The sequence below is a fragment of the Cyanistes caeruleus genome, chromosome 1 (genome assembly GCF_971803275.1).
Source record: "Cyanistes caeruleus chromosome 1, bCyaCae1.hap1.1, whole genome shotgun sequence".
Taxonomy (NCBI): Eukaryota; Metazoa; Chordata; class Aves; order Passeriformes; family Paridae; genus Cyanistes; species Cyanistes caeruleus.
Window position 1 is genome coordinate 130808513 of NC_141701.1, and position 17670 is coordinate 130826182.

The window sequence follows — 17670 nt, forward strand, 5'->3', positions numbered from 1 at the left end:
TCATTGTTATGGAAAGATTTACTTGTAGAACTGATCTGAGCTCCATTGACTCAGTCAAAACCTGCTGTATCTATGCTTTTTCTCCTGGAACTCTGATATGAATCACCAGATTTAAATGAGTTAATGGAACTGAATCTTCACTACCTACTTTTGCTAGACATCAAATAACAGTGGTCAAATACCTGCAATTTAGCAATTTCTTCCCATTCTTAATGTCAGTGGGATTGTATTTTGCTCTTTTTTAAATTGTCGCTTTATTTGGGCCAGTACTTGCTTTGCACTGACCTATGAGCACCTGAAGAATGCTCACTGCTGGCTGCATTTGTAGTACTGAGTTTACTTTCTATCCAGAGTTATAATCCTGATTTCTATTCTTCCCTGTGCAGGTAAATGTTTACCTGGATTGCTGTTCTTCTGATCAACTCCAGATGCCTTTCTTCACAACCACTGGAAAGAAATAAGCACTTTAGGGACCTAGTCACCTGTTTTTAAAGCAGCTGTCTAAAACAAGAGGGATAAAGTGAAATGTAAAAGCACCTCTCTCTTTTCATTGTGTACAGAGGTTATTAAAGGTGTCTATCTTAATTTTTTCTTTATGGAGACACGGCTGACCTCCCAGCTGAGGTGCCTTTAGACCAATGCACATGGCATGGGCAGCAAACTGGAGGAGCTGGATCCCACTGCTCTGATAGAAAATTAGCACCCACTTACTGCAATGTGGTGGCAGGAATCAAAGGTTTGCTCAATAGCCCCACCTGAGTAACTACCCTCTGGGACAAGGGAGCAGAACCAAGCTGGGGGGCTTTAAAGAAGTCACACCAATCTTTTGGTGGAAGAGGAAAGGAGAATGGCATGGCTGAATCAAGACCTGCTGCTGAAATGAAGAGGCAAGAAGGAAAAGGGAAGGTAGGGAAGGTAGGGAAGGCAGGCACAGGTATCCTGTGAGGAATATACAGATGCTGCTCAGTTGTGTAAGGCTCTGTCAGGAAGGCCAAGGTGCAGCTGGAGCTGATCTTGGCAGAGGATGATAAGTATAATAGGGAGAGCAAGAATGTCAGCCAAAAAATTAAGGTTGAGAAAGCATACTGCCAAATAAAGAAAGCAAACCAGGGTGGTGAACTGGTAACCACAAATGGGGAAAAATTTGAGCTACTCAACAATTGCTTTGCCTCATTCTTAGCTGGCAAGTGTCTCAATTTGAGGACTAGTATAGTATGGTACTGGGAGACACTATTACTACTCCTGAGTATTCTGCCAAGGGCTATGCCAATATATAGATTTTACAAGGGTTCTCAGTGTTAAGTGTTTCAGATCCTGGGAAGAACTGTTGTTGCATGTATACTGAGTAGAAAATCCTCTTCTTCTTCAAGCAGTGTAACTGTATGGATGTAAATAGAAGGAATCTTTGAGGAAAAAGTAATTTTCTATATATTAAACTAGAAAATGTCATTTTAGTATAATTGAAATTATTTTTTTTCCCATTATATTTGGAATACTTTTGTTATGGAATATAATTCACATAGCATCCTCCCTAACTACTCATGCATTCCAGCCCCACGTAAAAATTGTACATACCACATTAGGTATATGTCTTCTGTTATATTTAGAGAGACTTCTTTGAACTGAATTCCTTGAATGTGAGTGTTTGAGTTCCTGGTTTGCTTTAAAGATTTATTTTCACTCAGCAAAAAGGCTGCTTAATTAAGTTCTAACCAAATTCACCACAGAAGGGTTAGTTGATGAAAAAAGGAATGTTAATTTCAGTATTTGTTCTCTTGCCTGAAACTCTAACATTGGAACCAAATGCATTATTTGTAAAATGATTCCACACTGCAAACCATCAAATGAGAGTGATAGTCACTAGAGAACATAATTAAACTTCATATGTAAAGCTTGCAGTGTTATCTTGCTAAGTGAAAGTGAGGAAACAGCAATGAAGGAGTTTGCCTTTACTATGTTTTATGGTAAGTAAAAGCCTAAAAATAAATTGGAAAAGTTATTATATACAGGAATTAACAATGAGAGATGAAGCTGAATAACTAGAACATAAATTTTCATTTGTTTTACCCATAAATAGCTACAGATCTCTTTGAAGTGTGTGCAAGTAATTATTTGTTAGAGTATTTTATAATATAGTCAGCTGTGACTGATTTAATATTGGTGGTGGAAGTGAATAAGAAGACAAAAAGAAAATATCCTGGTCTGATTGGATCAGGAAATTATTGGATCAGGGAATGAGATCCAATTCCCTGATTCCAAATCCAGGAGGGAAGAAAATTCAGTCCTCAGACATGTCCTAGAGAATCCATCTATCAGTGAATGAAATGCTGATCACAGATCTAACCTGAAGGATAAATTACCGATGCACCTTTAGAGGGCTTGATTTTTCATGTCTTCAGAGAAGCTTACTGTTTAACCAGACCTGCAGATATTCCTAGTAATTAAACTGATTTCATCTATTGCTGGATGAAAGTATCCATTTGTGGATGCCTTCCATTTTAAAAGATATAACTGTGTTTCTCAAAAGGATCCCCCAAATAAAGTTGATGCATTTGGAGGCTGTTTCCATGAGGAGGAGGCCAGAACATGCACTTTGTGCCTATAACGTGCTCCTGTGGAAGCCTGGACCACTCATGTTTCTGTCAGCTCCAGCAAACATTGTCATAGACTCCACCAAGCTGGCTGCATACTGTGTACTTTGATTAGATCTATTTAGTGTCACTTTGAAATACAGAGCAATTTATCCAAAAAAATCAACACATTCGAATGATAAAAAGCTTGGGGCAGGGTCTATTCCATCAAGTTCATATATTACCTCATTTTTCAGGGTGTTTAAACCTTTCCTAAATCAGAACCATCATCTTACATATTTTATTTCTTTTTCCTTCTCCTTTAAGCAGCTAAAACAAAAGAAACTGGCATTACAGATCTTGTGCAATACCAGCTCCTTTCAGAACTTTCAGTACTTTTTGTAATCTTATTTTAAAAATATTAAAGGCTTTCCACATGTTTTCAAAGCCTGTCTTATCACCTTGTTTTTCTTTGTTCTAACTGTAGCAGGCAGAATACAAAATCACCTACCTTTTAATGAAAAGAGCGGGAGTCTAAATTATGCCAGAATGCTACAGGTCCAAGACCTGGCCTCAAACATTCTTCAGTGCAGTCATAATGCTTTCAGAGTAATGAAAATGACAGTAGAAACGTCCAGAAATTGACATAAATAAGTCTTTTCATAGAGAGATCTTGGATTTCTTACAAAACTTCATCTTTACCATGATATCATTTTACAAATAAATAAATGAAGACAGAGAGAAATGGAGTGAGTTCCAGAAAGAGCAGGGAGGAGACTGAATCAACATTTACAGGTATATATGCTTAATTATCACCTCTAACTTTGTATACCCATTAAGAAAAAAAAAAAAGACACCTGAATTAAACCCAATTTTGATTTAGCTGTGTAATAGTTCGATTCTTGTTAACAATGATAATGCTGAGAGGACAACAACAGAGCATGAAGGATAAACCTCTTCCAAATTAATGTGCTAAGTTCACAGTTTGCATAGAGGAAAGTTGACTCAACCACTGCACAGTGACTTTGAAGTGCTCCACAAGAGAAAAAGTCCATCAGTAAAAGAGATATTTTAATATGAACTTGAGATAAATGTAGCCTTGCTTATAGTCAACAGTCACTGAACTTCAGATGAAAAGCTACAAACTGGGAAAATGTGTGAAGGATATTAGAGGGTGTTAAAGCAGAAGCCTCATCAAATATATGAAGGAAGTAAAATATTGCTTTTTAATATCTATCTCTAGAAAATATTTTAGATTGTGGCTGTTTATATTTTTTTTTTTAAATCAGTCTAAAGCAAAAAAATTCTTTTTCTTGTATTTGGTCAAAATATACTGATCTCTTCAGCAGTAGGATGGTTAAAGGTAACCAGGAATCTAGCAGCAATTCTATAACAAAAAAATGCCTGCTCAAAATAAAGGAGCTTTAATACATGACATTTACTTGCAGTTTTGCTCAACCAGAAAAGACCACAAAATAAATTTTGCAATCATCCAATCAAAACTTTTCGCTAACACAGGACAGGCGACATCCAGGTAAATTGATGAATTTAAGTTATTTTGACAAGAGCTAATTTATATAATCCATAATAAATTAAATTAATTACATTATAATTCTCAACATTTTATGGAGACCTGTATCAGTTATGCCAGTATTTTCCCTGGTACTAATGTCAGAATGACAGATATTCTTATTTGTTCTTTTTAAATCCTACCCTGGCATCATCTAGCTTTTTGCTTTTCCTTCTAATGCTCTAAGACTCATTAAGAATCAACATTAATTATTAGGAGAGTTTATGGCCTGAACCAGCTGAGACAAAAATATTTATTTCTAGAATATGTTGTTTAAGGTCTTTCTTAGGTATTGATAAGGTGGTACTTCAAAATTATCCTAAACATCATGGATGTGGCTAAGGCATCTAGCTTTGTTCCAAGTATAGAACAGAAATCTGTATTGAGTAATCTTTTTTATAACACTGCTAACAAGTAAATAATTTCAATTTGAACCAGGAAATGCTTTATGTTCTCAAAACATTTTCAGAAACTTTCTTGCCCTCACCTCTGCTGACTACAGATTTTTCTTTTGCCCTTTTTACTTCCTCCATCACTTCTTTTCCAATTTCTACACTTGTGATTTATACTATTTACCATCCATTTTTCCTTTCTCTCCTTTATTATAAATTTAAGATGGAGAGAATTGACTTTCCTTCTAAATGAGATTAGCTGTTTATAACCTATTTGGTCTTTTTCTGTTCTGGGATTTGGGTTCTTAAACCATCTGCCAAGTGCTCTTTGAAATTTCTTTGTTCTCTCTCACATCTTTCTGTTTGATTTTCTCCTCCCAGCTCATTTTACAAACTCATTCACCTTTATGAAACTAAATTCCTAAAAGAAGTGTATGTTGCAGTTTGTTATTTATACAGATATATGCAAATATTTTATTTGCATTTGCTAAATACAATTGTTCCTCTTTTTTTTTTATTTCCTGTACATCTGTTTTGATCATCATAATGGTAAAATCATATCAATTAAAAATCAGCTTTAGTGTATATTTTATTAGAGACTCATAATAGGGGTGAAGTGTTTTTCACAAATTTTATTTGTGCTATTCTTGTACTGAGGGAGGCCGACAGAGGCAGCACATTCAGATAGAAGGTCTGTTAATTTTAATTTCTTCATGCGTGGGATTGGAGTAGTTGTTTATTTCCCAGTCTCTGATTTACTTACAGAAAAAGATGAGCAGATGTTGAGGTGTTTTTATTTGGTGGTTTTTTTTTTTTGTTTTGTTTTGGGTTTTGGTTTGGTTTGTTTGTTTGTTTTTTCATGGATAATAATTCAAGAACCTGGTTTAGCCTTTGATTATTAGGGGCAATCTTCTGACAATATATCTCAGTACATTGTATTGATTTTTAGAAAGGTTATTTTCATTCTATTTCATAGTTTATTTAACTATTTTCCAATTTTATTTCACATTATTATTGTGTGTTCTGTCCTTTGATGCTAGTGTCCTTTGCTCCTTCTACTTGGCTTATCCATCTCCCTTCCCACTTAAACAGCATTTCCTTCTGAAATAACCAGAGCAATAAGGTATTTCTTAAACAAATTCAATGTATCATGGAAAAAGCTGACCAGTGAAGAGTGAATGCCCTAATTTTCCAGTTTAAAAAGGCAAAGATATTTTGGTCCTATCTAGCTCCCTTTTTATTGCCATGTGCTTAAAATATTATTTATTTGCCACTTGTGATTTGTATTTTGTCCCCTTGAACCTACTGATGTGCAACATGTCACTGAGCTGAAACTTGACATGCTTCAATTGTGATGCCACAATTTAAAATTTTTAATAATATTCTAGAAACTTCTCCCTGAAAAGAGAGTAGAAATGAACATCATGTGCTTTTCTAAGAGCAATCCTGTACTACTTTTCTTACCCACTTATATGTTCTTATATGGAGTTAAGGGAGGTTAACATTTAATGTTATCCTCTTAGGCATGCTCCAGATAGTCTGTTTCTATTCACTCTTACATCAAATGATGCCATAAACACATCCAGTTTTTCATGTAGACATGAGCATCTTTAATAGTCTAAAGATGATCTATGACTCACTGTTTCTGAAATATTATGTCACTTTTCAAATTCTTTCCCATCACTTGACACAAAGAACCTTTTAAGCAAGCTTTACTACTCCTTCCCATGAAATTTTCATTCCTGTTAAATTTGAGATTGCTCTTTTATTTATACCATGGTTTCTTATCCCTGTAATCCATACTTTTCTACACCCCTGAATTTTAATTATTTCATGCAAAATAAAAAATAAAAAAAGAGTGAAATACTGTGAGTATATGTACTGAAATGAAAAAGAAGCATCTTAAAATATGCAGCAACGCAGATACAATATGGTGATAGTGGTTTCACGTTCTTTTGACTAGGTGAGTGAAAACAATACTGGAAACTATTCTGGAGACAAGGAGAAGTAGGGAAACTGGATTAAATGTTTTAATTTTAATTTCTGAAAAGACCCCTTGATTGTTTTCCCATGTATTATAGGTTTAGCTTTTAGAGCGGCCTTCTGCAACAATAAAAAGAATTATATAAGAAAAAATTTGTTCATTTCCCCAAAATAACAAAATTTCTACAACAATTGTTGCATACTTCTGATGCACTCCATATCTAGATGTGTTAGGCTATGACTTGTTGTTTGACAGTATACTGTTCCAGTTTCTTATTATTTTCAAACTGAAAGCCAGAGCCTTAATTTTTTTCCCTTTTTAATTTTTTTTTTTTTAACCAAGAAAACAGACATTATGGTGTTCTAGATTTCAAAATGGGAAGGAAATCAGAATCTGACACAGGTTATTGAGAGCCAAGATTATGTCAATGAATTGAATGTTTGGTGTAAGTCAGACTCAAATTATATAAAAGTAACAAAGAACTCAGAAAAGATGGTCATTGTGAACTGATGAGAAGAACTAATGTTGCTTTGAAGTAAAGATGGGATTAATCTGAATATTCTGGATTCCTTTTGAAGGGTAGAAATTACATGGTACCTTTTAGGGAATGTTTTTATACGCCAATGTTGGTAACTGTCACAGAATCACAGAATGTTCTGAGCCAGATGATTGGCTCCAGCTCCTGGCCCTGCACAGGATGCACCAAGACTCACACCACGTGTGTTTTCCAAACACCTCTTGAACTCTCAGGCTTGTGCTGTCACCACTTGCCTGGGGAGATGATGTTCCTTAATAAACTGCATTACTTTACCCCTAAACATGATATTACTTTCCCCTATAGTTTCTTATAGTTAATTATGTTTTGATATTCACACGATCCGCGCCAAGGCGGGAGATCCAGGGCAGGTTCAGAATACAAGCCATACGTTGTTTTCCTTCTGCCAGAAGTGCTTTAGTACCCTGTCCAATACCACAGATCCTGAATGGGGAGTGTAAACACACCTCAATGCAATGTGACTTTTCAACATAAGTATTTAGGTGTCTTTTTTGAAGGAAGCAGTACTTGGAATCCATCAACATGCTAAGAGCTGAAAACAAGCCAAGAAATGCTAACTGTAAGCATAAAGTATGTCACAGGGTTCCAGGGGGTGTTTGTCAGTTCCTCTACACTTACACACTTGCTAAAAGATTAGAATTTCTGCTGTGCAGAAAACTTTTATATCTGGGATTGCTTTATGTTTTAGTCTTAGTGAGGGAAAAAAATTTGTAAAATTTATATTAAAAATGAAATTATCAACTGGCTTGATGTTAGTGCATCTAAAGAGCAATGCAACATCATGCCTTAAAGTAGCAATTTTCATAATTTCTGTATCTCAAGAATGACAATCAAAAGGTGTGGTTATGTTATAATTAATATTATGAAAATATAATAATATTTCATAACATATTTATTTAAACATATATACTATTTTATAATATATAATATATTATACCATTTATAATATTTATATATATAATATTTATATTTCTTCTAATACCTTAGGAGAAATTTTGAAATGTATTTTTCTAATGTAACACTGCTGAAGCAAAATATGTCCATCTTAATGAAACATTTAATGTTGATTGAACCTAAATGATGTAAAACCTCTGTAAGAAATATAGTTTGGATCTTATCACATTCTTAAGTAACCATTCCTCTCTAAAAACATTTCCTGAAAAATTAGTGTTTAGGCTTTTTCAGTTTGGTATGGTTTGGTTTTGGCTTGGTTTTTTTTCAAGATCTATATGTATATTTACTGTCCCATCACCTGCATTACTATGTTTGTTTGGTATTCACATGCATGTTACCTACATTTCTCTATTTATTCCCTTGAAATTTAATCTGAGAAGATGCTTAAAGAGCCCTCGTCTTTTTTATGACTTCTGATAAAGCCTAATTATTATAAAATTGTAAAAAATGTGAAATGATAATGTCTGGGTTACCTCCTTTAATTTTCCTTTAGAGATAAATTAAAATATGTTAATTAATGCATTTAACTAAGTAAGGATGATAAATGGCCAATCTCACCCTTTTTACTGCTGTCTTGGCGATGCACAGATATGTTTCTATTTTGCTTTAAAATATTTGTTTCTGCTTGGAATGCCCCTTGAAGATGCACAAGGCACATTGTAAGGTTCCTTGAACACAAACCCAGCTGATAAGCATGACTAAAAGCTTCACAAAAATCAACTGTGCAGCTACATTCTCGCATGTTAATTACTGCTTGGAAGGTGCAGGCATTTAAAAATAAACAGAATTATAAAGGATAAAGATTCTAGACAGATGTTTTTAGTGCCAGAAATACTTTGTATATGTCAATGGGATTAAAAGTATTATAATTTTTTCAGGTGAGGGAAAGTTATCAGCAAGTTCACAAGTTATGCAGAAGCCTGGATGAATGTAATTTTCCTGTGAACATTTAACATTTAGCTATGACAGCTAATTGCTGTATTTCCAAAAAGCTGATTATGGCACAGGACTGCCTCAGGTAAGATATGTACAGATGTGGCATATCAAGTGGAACAGGTTCCCTAATCTGGTTGAATAATTCCTTGTTCTAAAAGCCATTCCACAAATAGGAGTTCAAGTACTTGTGAGCACACGGTCACCAAAGCCAGTCATAGCATCTTTGCCCCTCTCACCTCACTATTTGTAGATACTGCAAACCCTGACCTTAAAATGACACCAGGTATTCCAGATCTTCTGATTTAACACAAGAATCCCAACCAAGTGTGCAAAACACGTGGCCTGTACGCACTATTATGTAATATTTGCCAGCCTTCTGGAGCTGACACAGGAAGTCGAGTGTACGTCTGCCTTCAGTCTTGCCCAGTTCTTGCTTGTTCATCATGAACTGACAGTTTCACATGAATGGTAACATTTTGCATAGAAGTAGATAGAAAACATGCTGTTTAATCTGCTTCTTCTGTCCTATCTGTTATTTAAAAAGTGGAAACTTTCTGTATTCCTGAATACAGAGACAACACCCAACATAATTTATTTTACTTACTAAATAATACAGGCATAGTCTGGCTGCCCTAAAGGTTAATAGGGAACAATAATCTAAACATAAATATTTAGATTTTACATGCCTAGCTCATTTAATTAAGTAATATTCTATGTTCTGCATGTATTAGCATTTCAGAACTCGTAACCAAAGAAGAACATGTTGATTTTGATAACTCTTTATGCTCTAGGATAAAGAAGTATTAACTGGTCAAAACCTTTTTTTTTAGTTTGAGTGGAATGTTTCAGGAAGTCTTTTGTTACAATTTTTTGGTTTTGGTTTCAGTTATCATTGCCATGTTAAAACAGCCATAAGAGAATGTTTTAATTAATTTACTTTTGGGATCTTTGTCTGTGTTTTAAATATGAGAAAATTTGAAGCAATGGGAAATTATTTGAACCAGAGATTCTGAGTTTCCACCAGACTGCAAACTTTTTCTAAATATAATTGAAGAAGAATGTATTCCTTCATGCTCTGAGTGAGGATTTATTGTACAAAATTAAAATCTAAAATGATATTTTGAGGGTTAATTTTGTATTTTTCTGTGGTCTGGCATCATCTTTTTTTTGGTTTTGTTACAAATGTAATCCTTACAATTCCTTGCTTCTTTTAATAAGCTATCCATTACACTGCATCAACCATTCCTCCTGCTAGGAAAATTAGTTTTAAAACTTTAGTAATTAAAAAGTGTACCATCTGAGAAGAACGGAAAGAACAATAACACAGGCACTAATGAAAAGCACTTCCTCTAACTGACATTCTGGTTATTGCTATGTCTTAAATGCCAAAATCTGATAGTACACTTTTGTAATTCCTTATATAATGAAATGCTTAAGGAATATTCTACAGTCATTGGACCATCATTAACAGCTATGAAATTGGTTGTCCCATGGGTTTTTCTCCAATTTAAAGAGGGTTAAATTGCTAATTTACATATTAATTAACATTCATTCTAAAGAACACCAAATGTAATTCCATAGCATCTAGCATTTAACAGTTTAGCTTATCAAGACATTAAATTTAAAAGAAGCTCTGCACTATTTGCAAGATTTTTTTTTTTTTCTTGGCTAATGATGAAAAGAATCTCATTATTCTAAGTAACATACAATTAAAAAAGGATGAACACTGCCAATATATTTATTTTATAATAGTAAGATTAGTAAGAAAACAGCAAAGCATTGGCAGGGCAGCAGGTTTAGCAGTTCTTTAAAAAGCTCACTGATCTGCACAGACTGGTAAGTTTAAAATAAAAAATTGTTTCTGGTGACATTTCTTTGGAATGTGTCGCCTCGAGTCACTCCTAATCACTGGAGTGTGCTCAGTGGTATTTAATAATTCTGCTTCTGCTGCACTGGAGCTACCCTGGTACATGCACCTTCTCTGGTGTGCAGCTGAAGCATCTCTGTGCAGCAGACCTATAAATACAAGCCTCCCATCATACCGTTTAAGAAAATATTGCATGGTATTATAAAGCAGGCATTCATCTTAAGAAAATTTCAAAGTGGAAAAAGAAATGTCCTTAATACAGTGCAGCCACAGAATTATCATGTTGTTTATGTCCTGCTTTTCTGCATATGCTGTATACTATTCCTTTACTTAAATGCTGATGCCATTCTGTTTTACTTTATGTTACCCATCTTTGCATTAGTTTCTGTGATGTGACACAACCTGATTGTCTGTTCCCCCGAACTGCTACTTCAGCATTTCAAAATTGCTGGATTGCAGGTGCTCAGAAGCACAGCAGCTGTGATGCAAACATGTTTTTTGAAAGGCAGAGTTTCTCTGTGTCTAAATAACAGAAAGAAACATTCAGGAAAAGAAAATTTTGGTCTTATATTATCCAGCAATAGTAAAAGAGGAGAATGTATTTGAAAACAGCATTATACATTCCATTCTTTTCCTTTTTCCAGACCCCAGCCATTTTTTATGTTGTGTAAGTCCTTTTACTATTTTCAGTGCAACACTATATGCCAATACAATATCTATATTACTCTCTTTAATAGAATCAGTCGTGAAATGTGACCTATTCACTCAATTCCTCATCTCTAAATGCAATGACTTAGACATTGGTGGTGCTAAGTGGCTGACACTGAGCATTTCCTGCTGTGCTTTATCCTGGTATTTCTCCTCATTTACTGATTATTTCTCCTGGTCCTTCCTCTTGTAACTCTTTCTTCTCCCTTGTCTCTAATTTCTGAGTGATACTTCCATGCCTTGCTGTTCTTGCAATGTTCACACCCATTGCCATAATTGCTTCCCAAAACCTATTTGTTCTCCTTCTGTTTCCCCCTCATTTCACATCATCCTTTCTTTTGCAGGCAGCAGCTGCACCTCTTGCACAAAATGGATTAAATTCTAAAGTACAGTCCATCCTCAGTACTGAGTCAGGGACGTTTCCTCAGTGAAAGCAACACACAGCCTGAGATTAAAGATTTCATTAAAGGGCAGATACATAAAAAGTATCACTTTAGGGTGTCCCAACAGAACTGATTCTGAAGCCTTCTCACTTCTTTATTCTTGACTTTGCAAATACTACGTATTTTTACTGTTATTTGCTAAAGCTTGTGATCCATAAACAAAATTTCAGCCCAATAGTCAAGAGCAATGGAAAGCTTGTTCTTAAAATAGTGTTTGTAAACCTCAATTATAGGCATTGCAACCAGTTCTGTATCTAACAACGCAGTGCCATTGGGGTTATCTAGTTTGTAATCAAAACTAATTTAGATACAAGAATGATGAATGAAAGGGGTTAATTCACATGAACAAATCCTGAAAGAGTGAGAAAAACTTTTAAATTTAATTATGGAAAAGACAGTGTAAGAAAAGCATAACTACTCAGTAAGAAACTATCAAAAACTTGCTCTTTGGGAACAGTTACAGTCAGAGTGAAAGTAATTTTTGGAAGTATGAACAAGAATATACACTGAAAAATCAGTGTATGATGAACAGCTAAGAAAGTGTGAAGCTATAACAGAAATGAGAGAATGTAATAAATGGCATAGGAATAAGTAGAAACAAGAAAATTGCTAGTTCACAATGAGCAAGGAAAATGTATATCTTTTAGGCAAAAAGACACCAAAATGGTAGGATAGACTGTAGAACTTAATTCTTTGCTTTTAGCTGTGGTCTTCACATAAAAAGAAACTAGATTAGAGTAGTAACATCAAGAATATGCTGTTTCCAAGGGAAGAGAAAGATGTACTTAGAAGGATAGAGCAGAGAAAAGTGAATTATTTGTACTGTAGATTAATGAATAAATAAAGTAACAGTTGAGAATTCCATGGCATCCATACCCCCAAATTCAAGAGAAAAAAAAATTTGCAGAGAAGCAGAATTGTCTGACAAATGTTATACTGGAAGAGGTGATCATTCTAAATAATTGTATAGTGGAGATAAAATATCAGCTGGGAAATAGATTTGTCTAAAGTTAGAAATAAGCAGGCATTTCACTGAAATTAAAGAATACTTTGTGGAAAAAATCTGTGAAACTGTTGACTGTATTGTATCATAATGTCGGTATTCTGATGTGTCAAAAGCATCCAGTCTGACTAAAGATATTTATGGTAAATATTCTGAAAATTCAAAATATACATATCAATAACATTCATCTCTAATGCTCCTGTCTTGTAAAACATATGAGCATCCTTCATTTTATGCATTTAAATATTTTAATTTATTTTTTGAGGGGGTTGCTTATAGGGCTACCTCTTAGAAAGTTCACAGTTTTCACGACTGGGCCTAGTTTTAAACCCTATAAATTGCACACATATAACAATTTGTGTATGTGAGTGTTGCTTTGGAGCATAGAAATCCATTGGTAGTTAAAGAGGACAGTAACTATGACATATACAAAATACAAATACCTATACAAAATTCTTACATCTCTTCAAGTCCCTTTATAAACCAGCTGTTTGAGGGAATCTAAAATCGTATTACTGTTTCTCTTGTTCAACTCCTTTCCTTTAATCTTACCAGGGATGTGAGGAACGTGAAAGTTTTGTTACAAGTATGAATGTATTTCTTGACAAGCACCATACCAAGGTGTTTTTGTGAGTTACAGGAGCAGCATCCTGGTGACTGCAGACAGCACCACTCACTAGCTGAAAGCAAGAAATTCTGAGGTATTTTAGCACTCAGATTGTTTCCTGAGGAAGCCACAGAGTACAGACCCCACAAAGCCAGGGCCAGTTTTTAAAGGCTCAGCTTTGTAAAGTGCAATGTCCTGATGCAGGTACAGGCAGAGGCTACAGACCTTGGCCCTTTGACATGGCAGCACCAGGGGAGCAGAGGGACCACCTGTGTCTCAAGGGAAAAAAGCAGAGACTGCACATGCCCACATAGTAGGGGACCTTCATGCTGGTGTAGTTCTGTCTCTGATTAGCATGTTCTTACAGCTAAACATGCATTCCTTTATCCACAAGAAGATTTCTTAGCATTTATTTCTCATTTCCCAGATCCTAAGGTGAAATTTCTCAGAGATTGCCAAACCAGTTGTTTTTCCTTCAAATGAAAATTCTTTGGATAATACAATATTACAGTTTTACCTTGGCACCAAAACACATGGCTTACTTTTCCTCCAATAAATGTGGAGATGCTGGAAAAAAAAAAACACCCTCAAGATGAACTAACAAGATCTCAGCATTTACTCTCATTCCTGGAGCTTTCTCTGAGTTAACTTATCAGTGCATTTTCTGGGAGGCAGCAGCAATGCTAGCTAAAATGTAAGCATATTTGCTAGCTTTGATGTTTAACAGGAGCTAAATCTCTGCCTGAATTAAAGTTTAAATCCACAGGCACCATAAAGGCTTAGCAGTGAGTGCCAACAGCTGTACACACTAAATCAGGCTCTTATGCCAAAAATATAACCAAATACTAGTATACATGGGTGTAAATACTAAAATACAGGTATGTGCATGTAAACTAGGGTAGACTGAAACTCCTTTTTACTAACTTACTACTGTGTGCTTCAGGGACACTAAAATTTATGTTGTGGGGTGCTTTTTATAGGTTTTTGTTAGTTTGTGTATTTTTTACTATATGAGAGAATATGATGCATTTAACTGTAAGGTTAAATTTTGACAACAAAACTGAAGACTTGCTTTGTCATTAGAAACCCTAAGATGGCAATACAGTCTTGTTTTTCTTTGCTGCTTATATCTATTATTAATGTTATTAGCATCATCATAATTATCATATTGCAGTACATGGAACAGATTTGTGATTTTCTCATTTGCTGACATCTAAAAGCCTTGGTGATTGCTAAGGATTATTTATACAAAAAATTGAAAGCTCTGACTACTTTGATGTTAACTGAATGAATGAACACTTTGCATGACCTGGAGTTATTAAAAGGTTCCATTTAATAATGTCAACCAAATAGATATCTCTGCTCAAGTTTGGCTTCATTTTAAAGACACATATAATATGGTTAAAAAGAACTACACTTATATATTATTTTCAGTTCAGCCTACTCCCACATATATTATATTTTCAAGTAGCAGCCTATTTTGGTTATCTGTATCCTGATCACTTGTGAATGAATTCACACCAGAACCCTTGTGCTTTTCAGTGTTCAGGTAGCTTCAGCAGAGCCAAGGCACTCCATTCTGATGCAGGTAACTTTTACTGCAGAGAAGGCAGCAAGCAAGCGAGAGCAAGCATCCTTCACCCTGATGCTTGAGGAGAGAAACTGCAGATTTATCAGATGGGTTACTCCCCTTGACTGCTGCCCTGGACTTTGTGAAGTCATGGCAAAAAGCACAGAGGAAAAAGCTGTGATTTCAAGTGGGTTAGCTGATATGGGATGGGCCAATGATGTGTGCACAGGGCTGTATGGTGATGAAAGATTAGGTTCTCCCAGCAAGGTCACCCACATCCCTGCCCCAGCCTGGTTAAATATCAGGTTTAACAACAGAGGGCTCAGGTAAAGCTGGGTGGGAGTGCAAACTTCTAGTCAGACAAATTTCCTGTGTTCACTTTATCCAGCCCTGCACTGAAATAAATTAATTTCCAATAGCAGGTAATATCAGTGAGAAGTTCTTGTAGTGTGTCAGGAAAGATGTTGAGACTAATGCTGACAAGGATTTTTTTTAACTCTTTTGCTAACCAAAGGAGTAGGAATTGCTCAATAGTGAGACAATGTCACTCAAAAATAGATAAATAATACTAGAACTCTCCAGGGTCATTACAGTGTTAGAAGACAATGAAGATGTAGTCATTGATCTTTGAAGGTCTGTCAAAATTTTATGCATATATATATATATATATATATGTACACATGCATCATATTTTTATGTCTCTAAGTTTGAAGGTATGTAGCAAGCAGAGAGAGAAAGACAAAGTATGTCTGAGTATACTGCTTTAGAATAATCTAATAAAGAAAGACAGGAGAAAGACCATTTATGCAAACAAGGCCAGACTGTCATCATAACATTTTGCAGCCTCTGAGTACAGGGAGGGCAATGGCTGGTATGCTAGGTCCAGGACTCAGCACTTCCTGCTATAACAACTGGCTGAAATCATCTATAAGAAAATGGATCACAAAATTAATTTTATGAAACCATAATATTTGGAGATTAAAGCCACAATTCTCTGGATAAAATCTGTTTCCTCTGGAAGACAAACAAAAGACTTATGATTAAGCACTCAGTGCAATATCCTTTTTTCTGCCTTTCTATCTTCTCTAAATATCATTGCCACTTTAATACAAATTGTGAAGTAGTGGCATTTAAATGGGAAATCACATGGGAGGACTATACTGTATTGTTACTGAGATGCAAAGTGTCTCATTTTAATTTACTCTCCATTAGAAGAATGATGCTTAGAACATACCCATGCAGATTACTAAAGCTACCCTCAAATTACTTCTGGGAAACAGAAAACACACCTTCAGAGGAAGAAGTTCTTGTGGTGGCTAATGTCCCTCCCAGAATAAACATTTTGAAACTAAGCTAACCAAACCCACAGGAAACCATAGATAAGAGGCTTTTCTATGACTGACTATAAAAGTCAGAGGAAAGGGTACACCTACACCATTCCTAGAGGCAAACTAATGCTTTTCCCAGACTTAGCTGACCAGGTAAGAAGGGAGAGGGGAGAAGAGACTGAATTATCCTGTCACATCACGAGGGTAGGTAGCTAATCCTGCACTAACAGAGCTTCTGAACTACATCTGAAAGGGCAGAATGAGGTGAGCTTGCACTGCCAGTTGATATTCTGCATGTGTCATGCATTTCTGTGCAGACTCTTAGTTTCCAGCACTTTGGCAGCTTTTAAAGCAGCAAATTTATCTGAAAATTAAGAAGAGTTTTATTGCTTAAACAATAACAGAAATATTATTATTTCTGTTATATATTTTTTTATAACAGAAACCTACCAAAACCTCCCCTGCCCAGCAACCCAATCACAGCTGGTGCATGAAGCAGGCTGTTTGATTTAGCATAAACTGTTTTTTGCAGGGGGAGTGTGTGAAGAGGAAAGAGTACAAATGGCTCCATTTGAGTTCAGATGCATTTCTGATGACTTAAAAAAAACGGCTGAAGGGTGAAAAAAGTCTTTTGTGCAGCAAATGGGGATTTATAGGGATTAGAGTCACAGGTTTAGGATCTGGAAAAACATTTGTTTTGTATTATTGTAACAATTTTTATGGATTAATTAATTGAATGGTGATGAGAGGAACTGCTTTTGATTTAATGCATAAATGCATAAGTCTGGTTTGGGAGTGATGGGACAAAAAGAGTCCCATTATTACCTATGGCTAGCTGACTGGAGTGCTTGAATTCTGCAGGATGTTCAGCATTTGATGAGTGGGCAGACCTTAGGCATATTTTTAAATGAAGTGCTGTGATAGATGTACACAGAAAATTCCAGGGTGATTTACATCCTCTGTGATACTGCAGAAGACAATAAGATTGCTTTCAGGGACAGCAGGGAGTTTTGCCTTTAGCATTGCTCATTTTATTCAACATTACTATTTCTAATCCTCTGTCAGAAATAACTGCAACTTCTAAAGGTTTCACATGTTTTTGAGGTAGCTCCTGACCCCTGTGAACCCACAAGTGTGATCACACAGAGGACAGCTAATTCCCTGGCAGTTTGGATGCACGCA

At 35.4% G+C, this 17670-nt stretch overlaps 1 protein-coding gene across 2 annotated transcripts in view; it reads right to left on the reverse strand.

The window, feature by feature from the left end:
• The window catches only part of ZNF804B (zinc finger protein 804B), a 231580-nt gene that overhangs the window by 13773 nt on the left and 200137 nt on the right, over nucleotides 1–17670 (reverse strand). The window lies entirely within an intron of this gene.